Raw genomic sequence first — 22,989 nt, forward strand, 5'->3', positions numbered from 1 at the left:
TTTAATATCTACATGAAACCACTGGGAGAGATCATCAGGAGATTTGGTGCAGGGTGTTATCATTATGTTGATGACACCCAAATCTACTTCTCCATGTCAACATCATTGGGAGGGGGCATAACCTCCCAAAATGCCTGCCTGGAGGAGGTAATGGGCTGGATTAGGGATAACAAACTGAGACTGAATCCAGATAAGATGGAGGTACTCATTGTGCAGGGTCAAAACTCCTGAGATTCATCTGCCTGTTCTGGATGGGGTCACACTTCCCCGGAAGGAACAGGTATGCAGTCTGGAGGTGCTTCTGGATCCAAGCCTCTCCCTGGTATCCCAGGTTGAGGTGGTGGCCAGAAGTGCCTTCTACCAGCTTTGGTTGATACGCCAGCTGCATCAGTTTCTTGAGATAAACTACCTCAGAACAGTGGTACATATGTTGGTAACCTCCAGACTGGATTATTGTAATGCACTCTATGTGGGGCTGCCCTTTTGTGTAGTCTGAAAACTACAGCTAGTTCAGAATACGGCAGCCAGGTTGGTCTCTGGGTCATCTCGGAGAGACCATATTACTCCTGTATTGAAAGAGCTGCACTGGCTGCCGTTAAGTTTCCTGGCAAAATACCAGGTGCTGTTTATAACCTATAAAGCCCTAAACGGCTTGGGCCCTGGGTATTTAAGAGAACGTCTTCTTCGTTATGAATCCCAACGCCAATTGAGATCATCAGGAGAGGTCCATCTGCAGTTGCCACTGGCTCGTTTGGTGGCTACTCGGGGATGGGCCTTCTCCGTTGCTGCCCCAGAGCTTTGGAATGCACTCCCTGCTGAAATAAGAGCCTCTTCATCTCTGACAACTTTTTAGAAGTCTTTGAGGACACACCTATTCATCCAGGCTTTTAATTAAATATTGTTTTAACAGTTTTAGCATTGTTTTAAAATGTTTTTTAAAAAATTTAAATTGTAAAGTTTTAACTTTTACTATGTCATTTATTTTGTTTTAACTACTGTTTATTTTATTTTTTTGTCATTTATTTTAACTAATGTTTTAGCTTTTGTTTGTTTGTTGTAAACTGCCCAGAGATGTGAATTTTGGGAGGTATAGGAGTGTGACCAATAAATAAATAAATAAATAAATAAATAAATAAATAAATAAATAAATAAATATTGAGCTAGATAGATCAATGTTCTGACTCAGTATAATTTATTTAACAAATTTCTATCCTGCCTTTCAATAATCTCAAAGGGGCTTATAGACTTATTAAAGATTAGGGATGAGCCTGGACTGGTCCGGAGGCCATTCTGAAGGCCTCCGAACCGGTCCGGACATGAGGGTGGTCCGGCAGTCCGGCACTGGTGTGTGGGGCTCTTTAAGGGTGCGGGAGGGTGTACTTAACCTCCCCACCGCGTTTCCCCCACCGGCATGTTCGTTTTGTAAAGCTTTTGGGGCGGCAGGATACCTCCCTGCCGCCCCTTCCCCCAGTCGTCAGCAAAAGACTTCAAAAAGCCTTTTGTGCGTGTGCACGTCGCGCGCGCACATCACATCTCTGCAACGCGCGTGCATGTGACACGGAGACGTGACGTGCGTGCATGACGTGCGCATGCACAAAAGGCTTTTTGAAGCCTTTTGCCGACGACTGGGGGAAGGGGCGGCAGGGAGGTATCCTGCCGCCCCAAAAGCTTTACAAAATGAATGCACCAGTGGGGAAAATGCGGCGGGGTGGTAAGTACACCCTCCCCTGCCCTTAAAGAGCCCCCCACACCAGTGCCGGACCGCAGCTCCGCGGTTCCATGCACATCCCTATTAAAGATAACATTATTAAAAACAGGTTAAAAACAGCAGTTTAAAGCTGCTGACAATTAAAATTGCAAATAAAAAACATAAAGCAGAAAATCACAGCAGATATCTACAGACGGCACCTTGCATGGAACTGTTTTATTTGATCTAAGGTATATGTAACAAACCTAGATGTGATTGGAACCACAGATGATCATTAAAACTTGGTTTGTTTTGTCATCTTGTTTGGGTCCTACCCCTTTCCTTGCTTCAAGTGATCCAGGTTTGCCTTTCTCTGTGCAAGAGCCTTATGAAGATAGAACTACAGAAACAAGTCAAGATTAAACCATGGTTGCAGGTTTGGAGATCACACGAGACTATGGTTAGGGCAAACAAAGCCTGCATTTGCATGTAACATAGAACCACAGTTGGAAAGGCCTGTGGTTCTGTGGATGTTATGTCCAAATGTGGGGAACCACAACTGGGAGCGGTGACAAAACTGAGGTTCAAGATTGGGACTCCAATCTGAACCCTCAGGTTGAATGAAGTTTTGTCACCTCAACTGATGTTCCCAGCACACTGTGGTACATCTGAATTCGGAACCACAGGCTGTTGGCCATTGAACCACAGTTGAGGGAGGAAGCTTCTCCCTCAACTCTGGCCTGATTGACTGTGTGGGTTGTCCATCTGTCAAGAAGGAAGCCCACACAGTTGAGGGAGGAAGCTCCTCCCTCAACTCTGGCCTGATTGGCTGTGTAGGCTATCCATCTGTCAAGAAGGAAGCCCACATATCCAGCTTCCCCTCCTCTCTGCAGTCCCACTGACTGCAGAGATGCTGCTCTCCTGAACATCCAAATTCTAATGGGAGAGTTGGTGGTGGGGCTGGAATTGCAGGTCCAATGGACCTGCAGTTCTGCATTATATGCTAATTCGTCCAAAGCCTTGGGTTCAGATTGTGGTTTGACTACCCCAAATAAACTACAGTTCGTTGACCAGCATGGATTCAATGATACAAACTAACCACACAACTAGATGACATGAACTGTGGCTGACTTCTCATAGACTCTGCCCATAGGGCAATGAAAAAGAAATGTCTTTGGTGAGGGGAGCAGCAAGTAAGAGAGACAGCTGGATCTCTCCAGATAGGGAATTCAGTAACACAGCCCACCTCCAGAAAGGCCTTGGCTGGCAGGCTGTTCAGTGCTAGAACTATGCAACAGGAGCTGTGTCAGTGTTCAGCACCACAACTTTGCACATCATGTTGCCAAGCAGGGAAATGTGCATTGAGAGGAGCCCACAAGGACATATTCCTGAAGTCAAGAAGTCCTTTTGGAAGGAGGAGAAATCAGTGAAACTCACTCTCCCTTCCTCCCCGCGTACATTTCCCAGCTTGGCAACCTGTTGTGTGGAGCTGCAGTGCTGTTACAGCACTGTCACAGCTACATGCAGCTCCTGTTACACAGTTCTAACACTGTGCAGTGTATCAGCCCTTGTCTCTTATACCTCAGGTAATGGCAGGCCAGAGAGCAAGACCTCAATAGCTGGTCTTAGTATCTGGGCACAGATGTGCACAAAAACGGTTTGCCCAGTTTGGTTTGAATTCGAACCAGGTTAGAACCAGGAGGGGATGGTTCAGTTTTGGTTTTGCTCGAACTGCCCCCTGATTTGGTTCGAATTTGAACAATTTTGAACTGGTTTGAACCGGTTCAGCCATCCAGAAATTGGTAGGATGGTATCTGGCACCCAGGGGTACCTGCCACCCAAACCCCAAAGCAATTGGATACTCGTACAATTTTTTTAATGAATTTTTGAAAATTATTTTTATTTTTTTCTCATAGGGTATAATGGGACTCGAACCAGCCGATTATTCCCTATTGTGGAGCACCCATGGGTGCCAACAACCACACAAACCCTGAATCAATTGGACACCCCTATGATTTTTTATGAATATTTGAAATATTTCTAATTATTTTTCTCATAGGGTATAATGGGACCTGAACCAGCCCATATCCCCTATTGTGGAGCACCTAGGGGCACAAACATGGGGTGGGTGGTAGACAACCAGGCGTGCCTACTATCCACAAAGTTCCAAGGCAATCAGACACTCCTCTGATTATTGGTGAATTTTAAAATTATTTTGGAATTCCTTATAGAGAATAATGAGGATTGCAGCAAATGTATAGCTTCACGTCAGGGAGAAAGGGGTGTCCTAGAGCAGAGTATCGTGGGTGGTAGTGCCCAAGGAGGGCCAGGAAGCTATCAGAATTATTTGAAAGGAATTGGGCAAAGGGCTGATTTTTAAGTGATTTTTGAAGTTTATGTGTCTTTAAGGTTAGCAGATAGCAATAGCAATAGCAATAGCACTTACATTTATATACCGCTCTATAGCCGGAGCTCTCTAAGCGGTTTACAATGATTTCAGCACATTGCCCCCAACATTCTGGGTACTCATTTTACCGACCTCGGAAGGATGGAAGGCTGAGTCAACCTGGGGATTGAACTTGCAACCTTCTGGTTACAGGGCAGCAGTTTTACCACTGCGCCACCAGATGAGAGTGGATTCATGGTTTGTCATTGAAAATCTTATATGCTGCCAAAGAATCTACACTCAGAACACTTCAGAAACAACAAAACCCAGTACCCCATGGGTTAGCAACCCATGGAGGTGGTTGGCACCCTTGCTCTGGGCCACCCCAGCACCCCCCAAGTGCAGTTATGGGGCTGCTGAAGCCTGCTTTCTTCCCTATGGAGAAAAACCTTAAGGCCACTTGTGGGGTGCTGGGGTGGCCCAGAGTGCGTGGTGGTCTAGTGCAAAGAGGGTGCCAACCCATGGAGTACTGGGTTTTGTTGTTTCTGTTTGTTAGCACCCTATAATGGGTTTGAGTCCCATTATACCCTATGAGAAAAATATTAAAATAATTTTCAAAAATTCATAAAAAAATCGTACAAGTGTCCGATTGTTTTGGGGTTTGGGTGGCAGGTACCCCTGGGTGCCAGATACCATCCTACCAATTTCTGGATGTCAGAACCAGTTTGAACCAGTTTGAACCGGTTCAAATGGAACCACCCCCTGGTTCAGTTCGAATTCGAACCTGCAGCTCGAACCTGATGGCTGGTTCGGTTCGAATTTGAACCCTACAACCACCCTGGTTCGAATTCGAACCGGTTCGAATTCGAACCGCTTCACACATCCCTTGTTGATATGGGAGCAGGTGGTCCTTAAGACAGCTTGGTCTAAGGTTGAAAAATGCTTCAGATGTCAAAAACCAGCAGCACTTTGAATTGGGACAGGAAGCAAATTGGTAGCCCATGATGTTGGAAAAGGCAAAGTGCTGCACAATCCCACCAAGTTGCCCCTGCAAATAATCTGACAGAAGCATTTTGTACCAGTTGCAGCTTCCAAATTGTCTTCAAAGGCAGTCCCATGTAAAGTGCAGTTCAGTAGTCTTATCTGGATGGTAACGAATGCATGGATAACTATGGCCATATCAATTTTTTACTGATAGTGATGCAGCTTTTGCAGCAGCTGAAGACAGTGAAAGGCTCACCTGGATATGGCCATCATCTGAGCATTCAGGGACAGAGTTGTGTCCAAAGCAGCTGCAAGCTCTGTACTTGATCTTCCATGGGGAGTGCAACTCCTATCCAGGACAGGTTGAACATCTCTACTCAAAGCATCAAAATTTCCAACCCTCAGCACTTCCTTCTTGCTTGGCTTCAACTTCACTTTTCTGCCTTCATCCAACTGGTTCAGCGTTTCCAGCACATCCTTAGGATTTGATGGCTGAAACAAGAGGTAGAGTTGTGTGTCATCTGCATACTACTTCAACAAATATTTATATACCATTTTCCAATAAACATTCTCAAAGAGGTTTACTTAGAAATAAGATAGATAAGTAGTAGGTAGGTAGGTGGATAATCAGTCCCTGTCCCAAAAGGGCTTACAGACTACAGTAAAAAACAAAAAAACCATAAGGTAGACACCAGCAACAACCACTGGAGGGATGCTGTTGCTGAGGTCGGATAGGGATGGTTGCTCCCCCCCTGTTAAATATATGGGAGAAACCACTTTAAAACATGCCTCAGTCAGCATGCCAATGATGCTTCAGCTAGTGGTGTGCACAGAACTGTTTTTAGCAGTTTGGTTTGAATCCGAACCAAATTCAAACCGAACCGCCGGACCGCTAACTGATTTATTAGAACCGGCTGGCTGGTTTGTGCAGTCAAACCGGTTGTATCCCGTTCAAGGGGCTCTGCTTGAAAAGGGGAATCCAGTGAAGCACGCAAAGAGGATTTCTATCTCTAAAGAGCAGGCATGGGGTGAGGGTAGGTGAGAAGGCACCTTACTGCTGGAGGAAGTTCCTTGGTGGAGGCAGCTCCTCTATGCCCTGCTGGCACTCCTCCCCAGCAGTGCAGGCCACCACTGGCCTGCGCTTCTGGGGGCAGCGCTGGTGGAGCTTAGAGGAGCCGTCACCACTGTGGACTCTCCGTCATGGAGCCCCCAGCACCAGTAAGTGCATTCTCACTCACCCCCTGCCCGCCTTTTGAACCTCTTTCGAGATAGGAATCCCCTTTACAAGCAGAGCCCCTCAAAACAGGTTGAACTGGGCTGTTGATCCAAACTGGGCCTGGTTTGGTTTGAGCTTGGATCGCCCACCTTTTTGGGGGGGAGGGGCTAGCCAAGTTTGAGCTCAAACCAGTTAAACTGGTTTGATTCGAATCGACCTGCGTTTGATTTTAACTGGTTCTGCACACCCCTAGCTTCAGCCCAAACCTCCAGATGACCTCACCCAGTGATTTCATGTAGATGTTACAAAGCATGGGAGACAAAATGGTAGAGTAGTGGTGCCGGGGAGGGGACTGACAATTTCCCTTCCCCTCATCAAAATTGCATAAAACTGTCTCATTCCCTGAGCATCTGAAATTCTGTGTCTTTACACCAGTCAGTATCAGAGACTTCGTTGCCAGAGCACAATACATTTGATTAGATACAAACCCTTTGGATGCTTTTGGCCAGGAGTTCTCAAATGTTGGTCCACAGATGGTGCTGGACCACAACTTCCACCATCCCCAAATGAAGAACCATCAGATTAAAAAAAAAAGTATCCATGGACTTTTACGCTAAATAAATGAAAGACTCCAGCGTGTCCTAGCCCATTTGTAAGTGGGCTTCATCACAAGTCCTCTTAGTATATTGAAACCCTGTTACTCAGATCACCTAGCTGTTGAAATGCAAACTCCAATTATTTCTACAAGTGGAAGTCTATTTATTAAGTACCTTCACATTAACCATTCAGTTGAAAGACAGATGGGTTATTTATGTTTAAAAGATAGACTGCTATGAACAAAAGAATGTAATGTCTATTTGGTGTCTTCTAACAGTTTCTTAATATTTTTTCATGACGTATGTATATTTTAGGACAGTTCTCTTTTAAGATTATCAGATTTCTGACAGGGCAAGTTTTTAAGGAATGCCATGTTGTTTAATTAATCATGTATATGACAGTATGTAAAATAGAGCAGCATGGACAGACTTATAAATAATTAAATGCTCATTTGAATAAAGATGAAGAGCATAGTACTAGAGCAACTGAAAGAGACAGGACTGAATGCCCTGATGTAGGAAAAGTTTTTTAAAAAAAATAAAGGGTAGACACAGATGGCTGCTGGCAAGAGGGGCATTTCAGGATTGGTTTTTGGAGGGAAGGCTGCAGATTCACAGCAAGATCCAAAGACCTGCTCTTACATGTATTCAAGATTATGATTATGCTGCTGCTGAGTTTTATTTTTATTTTACTTTAAGAGTGGTATATTTTAAAAATTTCTGTTGTGTTATATTTTATACCTTATCATATTCAGAGATATAGTTATTCCTGAAAAATAATCATGTTCTGAAACTAGGGAGGGATGTAATTGCCTATCCCCTCCCCACCCCTTGTTGACCCGAAATGGCACACCAGGAAGTTTCTCACACCCGGCTTTTGGTTTGCTTCTCCTCTGGAATGGAGGTGTGCATTTATATATCAGCCAAATTTACACCAAAGTCCCTGTGGGCTCTCAGGGAGCACTTCACACACAATTCAGGTTTTTCATTGTGCATTAGACTGTAGCCCAATTTATATCCAGGGTAAAAAAAAATCCACTTTTTGGGTTGACTTTGAACTCACAGTAAAGCCTCACAGAAGACCCACGGTAAAACCTGCTGTCTGGGTAAGAGTGTGGAAGCAGAACTGATTTAAAAACGTCATATTGCTTGATTTAAAAAACAAACCAACCATGAAAGACTTTGAAAAAAGGCAAGTGAATCCAAGAGGCTTCCTGTATTCTGAAGCAAAGCAATATCTGTAGGTATCATTTTATAGAAACCTGCAGCCTAATAACTGATTTGTGCAGTGCAAAACCCCCACTACTGCTTTAGAACCTATATTGCCACCTTGGGGGGGGGGGCTATACCCTGGCAGAATCATCTCTCAGCTGCAATGTCTCATAGTGACCACTGGGGGAGGGGTTTCAGGGTCATGGATAAATGTGCTGGATGCCTCCCCATTTTGTTCTTCGAGTGTTAGTCTCCATTTTGTCTCTCCAGAGATGGCTATTTATTTTGGTCTCTGCTCATCTCCTCCTCCTCCTCCTCCTCCTCCTCCATCTCCATTCTGTTGCTTCCAACATGCCATTCCCACAACTCTTGGCATTCGTGTCATTCAGCCCCTCACTCCTACTCAAGCAGCCTCCAAATTTGCCCTCCTCCTTTTTTTAGGACTCCACATTTGCTCTCTCTTCCCCTTCATGTTTTCTGTAGTGCTCCCTCGTTCTCGGCCCCCTGCCGCCATTTTATTTGAGCCCCCTGTCACCACTTTCTTTGTGCCTCCCTGTCCATTGGCCTGCCTGCCCGTTGGCCTGTGCTGCTGGTGTTGCTTTCCTCTCCTCCTCCCAGCAGCTCACTTGCAAACTCTTGCGAGAGCCTCCACACATGGGATTAGCCACGGGTATGCCTTAGCGCTCTCTCTCTCTCTCTCTCTCTCTATCTATCTATCTATCTATATATATATAGGCAACGGCAAGCTCAAGAAGTAATCATGCCATCATGCCAGCTGCAATTTTGATAGGACTGCTGTTGAATAGTTTGCCATATTACTTTGATTGGCCTTGCCCCCTTGGTTATGAAAGATGAGTTTCACTCATCCTGGTGCAAGAGCCTCTGTGACAATTTGGGCAGATATGGTTACTCACCACAATATTTATTGGCTTTGGGTCATGATAATGCCAAAGAAATAAACAGCTTGTGGCAGATAGGGAGAAGCAATTGGATTTAAGTCTGGTTATCACCAGTAGTACCTTAGGTGGTTTTTCAAACTACCAGCAGCCAGCTGCATACCTCACCCACTTGAACACCTTAAATCAGAGGACAGCCTTTTCATTGGTGTGGTTTAATGCCTTGCCTTCTGCTGTTTTGGATGGCAGATTTAAGGGGATACCACTAAGGAACCGGTTATGTCCATGTGGTTCAGGTGACAGTGAGTCTGTCTTACATGTTCTTTTACACTGTGCCTATTATAGAGGCATCCATACTATCTGGATTGAACCATTAAAAAAAAATAGGCCTGGTCAATCAGAAGAGTATTACATCTCCTATCTTTTGGTGGATCAACATGCAGTTGTTATAGCAGGGATAGCAAGATTCTGTGCAGCAGCCTGTAAATTGAGACGGGAACAACTGAGTAGTTGTAACTGAGGTTTTTGCATAACCTGATGTGTTGTTATCTAGTTTTAATGTTTTGATTTTGTTTTGTTTTATGCTGATTCATATTTTGGTGTGTATGTTGACTGGTCATTGACCGTAATAAATTATTATTTACATTACTTTGATAGTGTGACTAGTGCCTTGGAAGTCAAGGAGGATGCAGATTTACAATTTGTAATTAACCACCTAGAGGACTTTGATTTGCACAGAAGGGATGATAGGCAACTAAAGAAAAGTGAAGAAAATGAATTGAGAAACTTGCAAATAAATAAGAAATGCTTTGTTTGTGGAAGCCCCAAACATTTGCAGAATAAGTGTCCCGAGAATAGAGAGTTTGCAGTCAAAAGGCAAGCAAAACAGAGTTCTGGGGACACAGAGTGCAGAACTTGCAAGCAATCAGGGACTAAAGCTAATAAGCAAAGGACATACCTTACAATGACAGATAAAGTTTTGGAAGCTAAGCCTGAAAAATGCCGTAGTGGCATTTGTATTGACTCAGGTGCTACAAGCAAGCTAATTAGAGAAAGGGAGAGATTTATAAACCTAGATACAAGTTGTAAAATCCCTATATATTTGGCAGATGGAAAACTGATGTATGCAGAAGGGAAAGAATCTGCACAGTTGCTCTGCAAACTGGAGAAAGAAGAAACCATTTGATTAAGAATTGAAGAAGTGTTGTATGTGCCTACTCTAGAAACATGTCTGATGTCTGTAAAATATGCTACAGAAAGGGGCTAAAAAGTAAAATTTAAAGGAAGGCACTGCTTCATTACTCAGAAACAAGAATTGCTCATGAAGACAATGGATTGTCTGAAGAAGAATGTATGATTGAAAAGGTCAAAACTGTGAAGGAATGTACAGACAAAGGATGTCTGAATTTGTGGCACAGAAGGTTAGGCCATAGAGATGCCAAAATGATATGTCAGACTGAAAAGTTGGATTTGGTAAAGGGTCTAAAAATAGCCCACTGCAGCACTGAATCAAAGTGTGCATGCTGTATAAGAACAAAGGCAATATGGCCTGCTTTGCTTCCATGCAAAGAAAGAGAAACACAGCATCATTTGGATCTGATTCATAGTGATGTTTGTGGACCTATGCAAGTTAATACATCAGGAAGGAGTAAATACGTTCTTACTTTCATGTCTATTGATGATTATTCTAGACACACATATACATATCTGTTAAGTGAAAAAGGACAAGTACTAGAAAGATTAAAAGAATATATTGCAAGAGTGAGCAACAAGCTTGGGAGAAATCAACAGATCCTCCACACTGACAAATGTGGTGAATACACTGGGAATTATGTCATAAGATTCCTAAAGGAGGAGGGCATTGAACACCAACAGACTGTTCCTTATACTCTGGACCGAAATGGAGTGGTGAAAAGAAAGAACCATTCTTTTAGGGAAATGACCAGATTCATGCTTGTAGATGCTGGTTTGGCTACTAAATTTTGGGGAGAGGTAGTGATGACTGCTACTTACCTGCGAAACAGATTGCCAACAAAGGCCACAGGAACAATGCCACATGAGTTATGGCATGGCAACATGCCCACTTAGAGTCATATAAGAATGTTTGGATTTAAAGCATGTACCTATATACTAAAAGCCAAAAGGACCAAATTCAACTGTAGATCTGAGGAAGGAATATTTCTTGCCTATTCCATAGGATGTAAGGGATATAGGATTTTAGATCTTGCCACATAAAACATTAAAATATGTAATGTAGCATACTTCAGTGAAAATGAAAAATCAACCACTAGTAAAGTGCCAAACTTAGAGCCCAATTTTCAGTTCGAGAAAGGATCTAGGCAATATGACCAAAAGGAAGGATCCATTGTAGCTTTTACACCTAACAGCAATTCAGTAGAAGAGGATGCTATTGATGAACAAAGGGTGCGGTGTTTAACATGACAAAATAAAGGAGTTTCACCTAAGAAGCATTCCTACATTGCAAAGGGAGAAAGGTTTCAAGAACCAAGCATGTGGAAAGAAACTGAGAACTTACCTGCAACTGAAGCACAAAACTGGAAGGAAGCTGGAAGGAAGAAATGGAATCACTGCAAAAATAAAAAAATAAAAAATAGCACATGGACACTCACAGAGCTACCTGAGAGAAGAAAGACTGTGGGGTGCAAGTGAATTTTAAAATTAAGCAAAATGCAGAGGAGATGTCCAGCATTACTAAAGTGAAACTGGTGGCAAAGGGATTCTTTCAAATATATGGGGAAGATGAGACATTTGCTACTGTTGTAAAACACACCTCAGTAAGGACACTCCTAAGCATTTCAGCAGCAAAGAAAATGCAAGTGGATCACATAGATGTGAAAACTGCATTTCTTCATGGAGACATCAAAGAATATATTTATATGCAGCAGCCTCCAGGATCTGTGGAACCTGGTAAACAAAAACTTGTATGTAAGCTGCAGAAAAGTATTTATGGACTAAAGCAGGCTGCAAGATCCTGGAATGTCAAATTAAATCAGCTGCCAGTCAGTGAGGGATTTACCCAAGGAAAGGCTGACCCTTGCCTGTACCGTGAGACTCAAAGACAACAGACGGACCTATATACTGACTTCTGTTGATGATCTGATAATTCGTTATGAAAATATTTAGGACAGCCTTTAAATAATAAAGCACATGAATAGTGAGAGAGAAGTAAAAGAACTTGGGCCTGTTTCACACTATCTTGGAATACACATAGAGAGAGAAGAGGATGGAAGCTATTTGCTTAATCAAAAATAGAAAATAAATGATTTACTAGAGTACTTGGGAATTACAAAGGCCCAATAAACAAGTACATCTATGGTAACAGGTTACCTAAAACAGAAGGAGGAGAGTGAACTTCGGCCAGACAACAGTGAGTACAGGACAGTGATTGGAAAATGTTTATATGTAGGTATAACAGTACTGGATATAGCTGCATCTGTGGGAATCTTGAGTAGGAAAGTAAGCACACCCAGCAAAGATGACTGGACTGTGGTAAAGAGACTCAGCAGGTACCTAAAGGGGACAATCCAATTAAATTAAAGTTGCCTGCTAGTAGCAGAGCCAAATTAGTAGCATGCAGACTGGGCTGAGGATCAAACAGACTGGACATCAACCAGTGGCTATGTATTCTTTTCTGGTGGTAGAGCAGGCAGTTGGCATAGCTGCAAGCAATCAATAGTTGCTCTCTCGTCTAGGGATGTACAAACAGGTTTGACATTGAACTGGTTCGGTTCGATCATTCGGGGTAGAACTGAATCATCCTCTGTTCGGTCTGACCCCCGACCGAACACCCTGACCCCAGACCGAACACCCCCTGACTGTTCTAGGGGTTCATGGACATTTATTTATTTATTTTTAAAATTCTTTTTAAAAAAAATTTTACGTACCCCCTTTGGGGGAGTTGGTAGAGGAGGTGTGTGTGTGGGGGGGTCTACGGAGGTCCCACCTCCCCCTTCTGGCCTCCCTTTATGCCTATACTGGCCATTGGGCTGGCTCTTCGGCCCGCTTGGGCCATCCCCTTCCGGTGCGGTGGCCATTTTGGAAGCTGCCACACCTGCACAATTGGCCTCTGTGTGACCCAGGCCATGGAGAGGCCAATTGTGCAGGCACGGCGGCCTCCAAAATGGCCACTGCACTAGAGGGGGGAGGCCCAAACAGGCTGAAGAGCCGGCCCAACGGCCAGTACAGGCATGAAGGGAGGCCAGAGGGGGGAGGGGTAACCTCTGCGGACCCACCACCACTTCCAACAACTCCCCCAAAGCGGTTTTTTTTTTTAAAAAAAAGTTCACGAACCCAGATCAAACTGAACCCAGGCGGGGGTTCAAGGGGTTGCTGGACTGAACTGGCCTGGTCTAGTTCAGGTCCGGTCCGGACTCAAACCAAACTGGACCAGCCAGTTCCGTGCACACCTCTACTTTCATCTACTGAAGCAGAATATGTATCTGCCACTCAAGCATGTCAAGAGGTGGCATGGCTGAACAAGCTAATGTCGGATTTCAACATAGACAAACCCAAACCCACTGAGATGTTTGAGGATAATCAAATCTGCATCCAGATCTCACAAATGGAGAAAATTTAATTTAGAACAAAATAGATTGAAACAAAATATCATTATGTGCAGGAAGCACAAGAAAATGGACTTGTAAAATTGATGTATTGTCCAAGTGAACAAATGGTAGCAGATGTGGATCATTTCAAAATATTGAGACAGACGTTGGGACTCATAGACAACAGCATGAGCTGATGAGAAGGTGGTTTGGAGCTAGGACCCTGGCAGCATCGACTCTCAGCTGCAATGTCTCATAGTGACCACTGGCGGGGGGATTATGGTCATGGATAAAAGTGCTGTATTCCTCCCCTCTTTGTTCTTCCAGTGTTAGTCTCCAGAGATGGCTGTTTGTTTAGTCTCTCTCTCCTCTTTCAACCTTAAGCTCAGCTTTCATATCCTTTTGTAATTTCTTAATAAATCCTTGTAGTTCTTCAGTACTAAAGAACTGTCTCAAGACCTCTTGCTTGGCTGCTTTCTCACCAAACTGGTTTTTCTCTGCTGTTGGGGGTCTGAACTGCCATTTCTTCCCCTACATCAGAGACTTCACTGTCAATGCATAATACATGTTACTAAATTCAGAATATTCTGATGGAAACTGAAGTACAGACTGAAAAGAGCAGCAGTGAGGGTGGGAGAGAGGAGAACAATGAGTGGAGAGATATACAGAAGAGATTCCTTTCAAGGAAAGAAGGGCTGAATGAAAGGTAAGGCAGGGGGCAGGACAATGTAGCTTGCTAGTTTCCCCCCTGCATCTAAACCCTCCCATTCTTTCAGATTAAATCCTTTTGGGGAACAATTAGATTTTGAAACTGGGCAAAGGTTGTAGACATTCCCTCAGAGGATGTTTTCAGTACTTCTGCCAGCTTTCTCACCTCTGGGCTAAGGCTGGCAGTTCTCCTTTTGCATAATCAAACTGGGAAGCAGAGGCTTCCTAACATAGTATCAAATGTAGCATTTGCTACGGGCCCCACGTTTTTGAGGGCCCCACATGCCCAACTTCCAACTGGGAATTAAAGTTAAAACTTTACCTGGTCCATGTTAGATAAAATATCCCTTTTCTGCTAAATGTGCCTTTTAAAAGAAGGCCCAGCACAGCATCTGTCCAGTGGCTGTTGCTGGTGCCTACCACATTTTTCTTTTTAGAGTGTGAGCCCATTGGAGACAGAGAATCATCTATCTACTCTTTATTTTTCTATGTAAACCACTTTGAGAATTTTGATTGAAAAATGGTATATAAATGTTCACTGTTGTAGTAAGTTAGTTTGTGGCTTGGTCTTCCATACTCCAAAATATAGCAAATGAAAAAATTGAATCACTTTACTATGCAAGTAAATAATTTATGTTTTAATATTTATGTGCATTTTTTAAAAATTAGGGCCCCCTTATAACATATGCTACAGACCCTGCACTAGCTTAATCTGGCCCTGCTGGGAAGGGGAGGGACGGTATGCCATGATTCTGTAACTGCTATAAAGCCACCTTTCCCATCTACTGAGGATAGTTCTTTGTTACATGCAGGTCGATTAGAGGGGTGTATATCTCTAAGCTTGTGTAGAGCACCTTCCTTTTACCACTGCAGAACTCCCTGACTTGCCTCCAAATCCTGCAGTTTTCTGAAAGAAAAAGCTTGGGGGTTCCAGACACACTTGAGCTGCATCATCGTCTCTATTTGGAAATTTAGGGCAGGTGAGAAAATCCATGGTTTTTGCAGTAATCATCCCATGGGAGTGGCACACCATGCCACTAATGGGGGTGATAACCGGTGTTAATGAGAGGTTTAATGAGGCAGTCTGCTGAGGTCAGCAAATTTGTCCATGGCACAGGGTGAAGAAACAAGCAAACTGTCTTGCCTGAGGCTGCAAGTCTGAAGAGCAGCCAAAAAGCCAGATGATCTCATAACAAGGAGACACCTGCAGGGTTCACAAGGCTGCCCTTGGATCTGTAATATTGATTCTTGCTCCTTAATGAACCTTGTTTCAGTAAGTGGGATTTACCATTGATAATTCACAATACCTTTTGCCATTGTTTCTCAGAACAGGTTTTCTCCATACTACCACCCCTGCCTGATTGGAATCATAATCATATCAGTGACATGACTGTTTGTTGCTATGGAAATGTACCTGATCTTACAAATTCAGCACAATAATGACTTCCCAGCTTGATCAAGAGTCAAGAAGGCGTATGCATGTGTATTTGTAACTGTGAGTGGTATTTTGTGTTTCTCTCTTTATAGACAACAAAGGCAGTATTTAGACACACATTAGGGACTAAGTAACTGTGAACATAAAGAGCATTGACTAGCCTCTCTACGGCAAACACATATATTTGACTTCAGTCCATATAAGTGTGTTTAGGATCACTGGATAAACAATGTAAATGGTAAACAATTCTCTTCTAGATTTTGCAAAGAGAAAGCTTTTCTTAACTACAGCACTCCTCTGACCACTAGATATTGGGGAGTAGCTACAAGTTTCACTAGTGTCACGATGCATATGCATGTAGTATGTTAAGCTACATGGACCCTTTTACCCATATGGTCTTCCATATGATCAGGCCTGCATAACATAGATCTGACCCGCAGGAACTTTTTTGCTGGCCCCCCCATATCCTGCAGCAACAACAGAAGCCACAAAGAGCAGTAACAGCTCAATATAGTTGGTGGTTTGAGAGCAGATGACCTCTGTCTGCCTTGCTGGTCCAACCCCTGAGACAGAGTTCACCTATTCTCACGGGCTTTTAATTAGAATTAATTTTAAGAATTTGTTTTAATAATTGTTTTATGCTCTTTTTATTTCTGTTTTATGCTACTATTTTGTTTTGTGTATTTTAATCTGTGCTGATTTTTAAATATTATTTTAAATTTTTTACACCTCCTAGTGTACAAAATATATACACTAGTATATAAAAATATACTACTGGTATATTTTTATAAATGTATAAAATATGATATAAAGTATAAAATATGATAAATAAATTAATACATAAATACAGCAACCCTTCTCTGTCTAGTTCAAACACACATAGCAAACACACATTCTCTATGATCAGGTGATGGTAGCAGGTCTTATCTCTTATGTTATAACTTCACCAGAGTTTGACAGCCAGAATGTGGGTCAGCAACCAATTTTTGAGCAGTGACATGTTTTCTTTCTCTGAATATACAGACATTTTCATTTGTTTTAAAAAGTTGCATTTTGAAGGAGCAGAGCAAGAATTCCAGTTACACTTCTTATTACTGCATGTTGACTGAAGTCACAGAAAAGGAAAGGGCGGGTGGGGGGACGGAAATGAAATTGCTACATGACAGGCAGCTCTTCCCTTCCATAATGCATTTAGGTTCACACTGCATTTTGAACTTTGATGTGAAGGCTTTGGAATTAAAAAGCCACCCCTGGAGACATGCAGAATGGTCTGAAATTATGACATCTTCCCATCATTTCTTTCCCCCACCCCACTAAGCACTGCTAAGTTTAGCTGCAGCACTCCCAACAGGAATTACTCGACTGAATCCCAGGGCACTACTTTGAACATTTCAGGGGATGTGCTGTCTTACAGTATCAAAGCCTCATCCTTGTTGAATACACCTTTGATCAGAGCTGGGAGAAAGATTTGCAACCATGTGAAACTTGACTCATTTGGGGTTTCATTACACACTTGAAACTCCAACCATTTCCATCAAAGGCTTTGCTAAAGTTCGCAAACCATTTCAGTGGAACCTTTGATGGTCCCTGGCACACTGCTTTGCTGGAAATTCACCAGTTTGCTGCATCTGCTGTGAAGCTAAGGGGGAATAATTCAGAATTCTAAATCTTTGTGACTCCATAACATCTGGTACATTCTATGGAAAAACTATATAGACCTCAGACTACATAAATTCTTAGGAAGATCTCCTACTAAGGAATGAGTCTGTGGTCCATCTATAGCATAGAAACATAGGACTATAGGAAATTGCCACATACTAGTCAGGCCATTGGTCTATCTAGCTCAGTATTGTCTTCACAGACTGGCAGCGGCTTCTCCAAGGTTGCAGGCAGGAATCTCTTTCAGCCCTATCTTGCACAAGCCAGAGAGGGAACTTGAAACCTTCTGCTCTTCCCAGAGTGGCTCCATCCCCTGAGGGGAATATCTTACAGTGCTCACACTTCTAGTCTCCCTTTCATATGCAACCAGGGCAGACCCTGCGTAGCTAGGGGGACAAGACATGTTTGCTACCACAAGGCCAGTTCTCCTCTCTCTAAGAGAGAGCTGATCCATTTTGACCATAGCAGTTCTTGGGTGAATAGACTGGTGGGGTTTTTTTGTTTTTTTTTACATGTCCCTCAACAAATGTCAGTTAAAGGGACCTTAGTGAATAAAAATGTCTTCCAGTTCTGGTAAAGAATTCATATCTGAACAATTCTGAACAAAGAACTATCTGCCCCATGGAACAGTAAATTCAATTTAGCAATGATGATGCAATAGAAACATCTGTAACAGATGGATTGGCGTAATTCTGGTCAAATCATGTACTCCTAACCAAGTGTATGCACATGAAAAAGAGGAAAAGATATAGGCAAGTGTAAATACATTCTACCCAGTAACACATATTAATCCACAGGGCTTTCATCTAGTAAATTAATCCCACCAGGCAAGCTTGTAGTGGGAAATTGTGAAGATACTGAGAATGCTGGAAGGCACCATATCCCAGGGTTCACCAACAACTGATGCAGAGGTGCAGTCACAGGGCAAGCACATTCAGGAAGTTTCTTTGTGCACATATCCACAACCTGCTTCTTTGTGTATTGATAACAGACCAAAGTGATGCAGCTCCATGCAGCTCAGGGGTTGCCTCAGTCTTCAGAACAGTCTCCAGTTTAGTTCAGGGCTTTGGATTGGTGAAGTGCTTTGATATGGACTAATCCACTTTGGTCCACTTCAGCCATTTCATCCATACTTCCCCGCAGCATTGTTCCCCTGATCAGTTAAAGAAGACAGGTGTAGCTGTGATGTGGTGTCTGTTTGAAAAGGGTTGCCTGCAGCAGGGAAATGACTTGCCTAGCAATCAGAGGTTGCCGGTTTGAATCCCCGCCGGTATGTTTCCCGGACTATGGGAAACACCTATATCAGGCAGCAGCTATATAAGAAAGTCCTGAAAGGCTTCATCTCACACTGCGTGGGAGATGGCAATGGTAAACCCCTCCTGTATTCTACCAAAGGAAACCACATGGCTCTGGGGTTGCCAGGAGTTGACACTGACTTGACGGCACAACTTTATAGTTATGGGAAAGTTGCAAGCTGGAGTGTAGCAAGATTGGAGCAGGCTCTGGGGCAAAGAGTTAAGATGGGTCCTTGCCCCCTTCTTCAGAGGCAGAAGGGGGAGAGCAATGTGCCTGCTGTTACTCAGCTGACAGGCCCCCTGTCCCCCAGGGGCCCGGGGATCTTTGTATAATTTTATTTTGTTATAGCTGTGCCCTCTGGTTGCAAGGTATCTGGAGAACTGCTGTTTTTTCAAGTGGCTGCAACAATGGCTGAAGCTGGCTAAAGGGACCTGCTTTGCTTTGGTGCCAAATACCAACCTGAAGTTACGCACATCCCTAATTGGCAACTGTCACTCTTTAAGTGTAAGTAAAGCAACATGAAAATGCCAACAGAACCGGAAAGGAATGGCTGAGGTATTTCACCCTGATTTCCCAGGTTTATCTGTATTAATAAAACTGGGTTGAAAAGCTTAATAGGGATTTTTTTTCTATCAGCATGGGTAAGTTTATATTATCAAGCTTGATAGGAAATACTGCTATTTGATGGTAAATCTAATGCCTCTCTTTAACATAGTTTGCAGGATTGTAGCCTCAGCAAAACTCACTTCACTGTAGCCATTGCTCCATTCCCATCTAGTATGAGAATCCCATCTTTCCCAGACTCTGAATTCAAATCTAGGATCTATAACTATCATTATAGTTATGCTCCCCCAGAAGGAACAGGTATGCAATCTGGGGGTGCTTCTGGATCTGAACCTCTCCCTGATGTCCCAGGTTGATGTGGTGGCCAGAGGTGCTTTTTATCAGTTTTGGCTGATACGCCAGCTGCGTCCGTTTCTTGAGATGAACAAACTCAGAACGATGGTACATACACTGGTAAACTCCAGTGTTACCTCTAACAGGGATTCCCATATGTTGTTGACTACAACTCCCAGAATCCCCAATCAAATGCCATTATAGCTGGGGATTCTGGGAGTTGTAGTCAACAGCATCTGGGGGATCCTAGTTAGAGGGAACACTGGTAACCTCTAGGCTGGATTGCTGCAATGTGCTCTATGTGGGGTGCCTTTGTACATAGTCTGGAAACTGCAGTTGGTTCAGAATGCGGCAGCCACGTTGGTTTCTGGGTCATCTAGGAGAGACCATATTACTCTTGTGTTGAAAGAACTACACTGTCTGCCGATATGTTTCCAGGAAAAATACAAGGTGCTGATTATTACCTATAAAGCCCTAAACAGCTTAGGCCCTGGGTATTTAAGAGAACATCTTCTTCACTATGAGCCCCACCACCTGTTAAAATCATCTGGAGAGGTTCGTCTGTGGTTGCCACCAACTCGTCTGGTGGCTCCTTGGGAAAGGGCCTTCTCCATTGCTGCCTCTGGACTTTGGAATGTGCTCCCTGATTAAATCCCATCCAGTCCAGCATCCTGTTTAGATGCCTCTGAGAAGCCCACAGGCAAGAGGTGAGGGCATGCCCTCTCTCTTGCTGTTGCTCCCCTGAATCTGGTATTTAGAGGCATCTTGCCTCTGAGGCTGGAGGTGATCTATAGCCACCGGACTATAGCCACCATTGATAGACCTGACCTTCATAAATTTGTCTAAGCCCCTTTTAAAGCCATCCAAGCTAGTAGCCATCACCACATCCCGTGGCAGAGAATTCCACAGATTAAGTATGCGCTGTGTGAAAAAGTCATATCATTTCACTCAACCATGGCTTTGGCCTGCTTAGGAACATAGGGAGCTGCCTTATTTCAGGAGAGAACATTGGTCCATCTAGCTCAGTATTGTCTACAATGACCGGCAGCGGCTCTCCAAGATTTCAGGCAGCAGTCTTTACTTTCAACACCTGGAGATTCCAGGGATGGAACCTGGGGGCTTCAGCATGTATAGTAGCCCCAAAGGGAAATATCTTACAGCAGACAGTGCTCAAATGTGCCTATCCAAACCAAGGTGACTCCTGATTAGCAAAGGTGGAAATTTCCCAGCTTAAGACCTTACAAGGCATACTAAGCTTATTCCTTCATGTATCTTGACAATTAGAGCTCCTGCCTACTAAAGGAGTCAATTTTGTTACCAGGGTAGTGTTCTCTCTCTCCCATTGGTCCTTGCTGTTGCTCCCCTGCAGCTGGTATTTAGAAGCATCTTGCCTCTGAGGCTAGAGGTGATCTATAGCCACCATTGATAGACCTGACCTCCATAAATTTGTCTAATACATGATGTGGAATGGCCAGTGCCCATCTCTCTCTATATTTTTCCTGGGTGTGCCATGGAATGTGCATCCTGGTGGCCCAGCTGATTGGCTGGGCGGTGGCACACCCAGGAGACCAGAGGCCGTGGCGGGCCTGGCCGCGGAGGCAAGCAGCAGGCGGTCCCAGCCGTGGAGGAGAGTGGCGGCTGGCCTGGCTGCGGAGGCGGTATTCGGCCCACCAGCGGGCCAGCCGTGGAGACAAGCGGTGGTGGCGGGCCCGTCCGCGGAGGCAGGCAGCGGCAGCAGGCCCGTCTGTGGAGGTGGCACTCGGCCCGCTGGCAGGCCCGTCCGCAGAAGCAACACGGCCCGCCGGCGGGATGGCTGCAGAGACAAGCAGCGGCGGGCCATCCGGAGGCAGGCAGCAGCGGCGGGCCCGTCCCCGGGATGGAGAGATTACTGGGGAGGACAAGAGATAACTGCCGGTCCTGAAGAGCACACACATGCTCTGTGTGGGGTCGGCTAGTTCCCCCATATTTACATATGGGGCATAGGCAGCTGCCATGTTCAGACCCTTGGTCCATCTAGCTTAGTATTGTCTACACAGACTGGCAGCAGCTTCTCCCAGGTTGCAGGCAGGAATCTCTCTCAGCCTGCAACCTGGGAGATGCCAGGGAAGGCATCTTCCCTGGCATCTCATCTTGGAGATCCCATCTCATCTTGGAGATGCCAGGGAAGGCACTTGGAACCTAGATGCTCTTTGCAAAGCGGCTCCATCTCCTGAGGGGAATATCTTACAGTGCTCGCATGTGGTCTCCCATTCAAATGCAACCAGGGTGGACCCTGCTTAGCTCAGTGGACAAGTCATGCTTGCTGCCACAAGACCAGATCCCCTCCCCTCTTCCTTCTAAATATTATTAAACAAATCTGTTTTACCACTACCACTGCTGCCATTACAGCAGTGAATCAAAAAATAGCATCTAAATTTCAGTATGTGTAAAGACACAGTACTCATGTTCTCTTTAGTATCAAGAACACATGACCTTCCTCACAATAGTGGAGACAACTTTAGGCATATGTAAGAGTAGAGCAGCTTGATATTAAGGAATGAAAGTCCCTCAATTGGGGATTAAAAAGGAAGCGCAACAAATCCAGTTGGTTAATGCCCCACCCAACTTCAGTTACTTTTATAATGCAGCATGCGTCACCAGATCCTTTTATTAGAAACCCAAATTTCCTCCCCCATGTGAACCATCTTGGACAGAGCTTTCAAGCCTTGTATCAATTAATTACTGTACATGTGTTCAAAAGCCACATCTGCCTTAGTCCATCAAAATATTATTTCAGAGCTGTATTTTTAGTTCTCATCAAGGTGAAAGATATGAATACGAAAGATACGAAAGATGACATTTAAACAGGTTTTCCAACAATGTTGCTCACCTAAGCATTCTCCAGAACCAACCATTCCAAGACATGCACTTCTTCCCATGTGGGTGAACCTATATGTTATGTGTGGGAGACCTGTGATTTGATCAGCTCCTGTTTTTATTTAACTTTAAAGCATCTGTGCAAACTGGACAAAGAGATCTCTTTTAAAGTGGTGGGTTTCTTATATTTAGCAGGGAGACAGCAACTGGCTCTATCCCCCAAACAGCACCCCTCCAGTGGTTGTTGCTGGTACCTATCTTATGATTACTTTTAGATTGTAAGCCCTTTGGGGACAGGAAACCATATTATTTAGATGATGATGATTGATTGATGATTCATCTTTCTGATTCTGTGTAAACCACTAGTGGTAGATAAATAGTAGTAGGAGTAGCAATTGTGGCGGGGGGGCCCCTCTGAATTTGATTGGAGCAATAGTGCTGCGGCAGTGAGAATTTAATCCTCTCCTCCATGTTTTCCTGATATCATTCATTCTCTCTCTCTCTCTCTCTCTCTCTCTCTCTCACTCTCACTCTCACTCTCACTCTCACTCTCACTCTCACTCTCACACACACACGGTTGCAGTTCTCCCCACATA

The sequence above is a fragment of the Hemicordylus capensis genome, chromosome 4 (assembly GCF_027244095.1).
Source record: "Hemicordylus capensis ecotype Gifberg chromosome 4, rHemCap1.1.pri, whole genome shotgun sequence".
NCBI classification, from domain to species: domain Eukaryota; kingdom Metazoa; phylum Chordata; class Lepidosauria; order Squamata; family Cordylidae; genus Hemicordylus; species Hemicordylus capensis.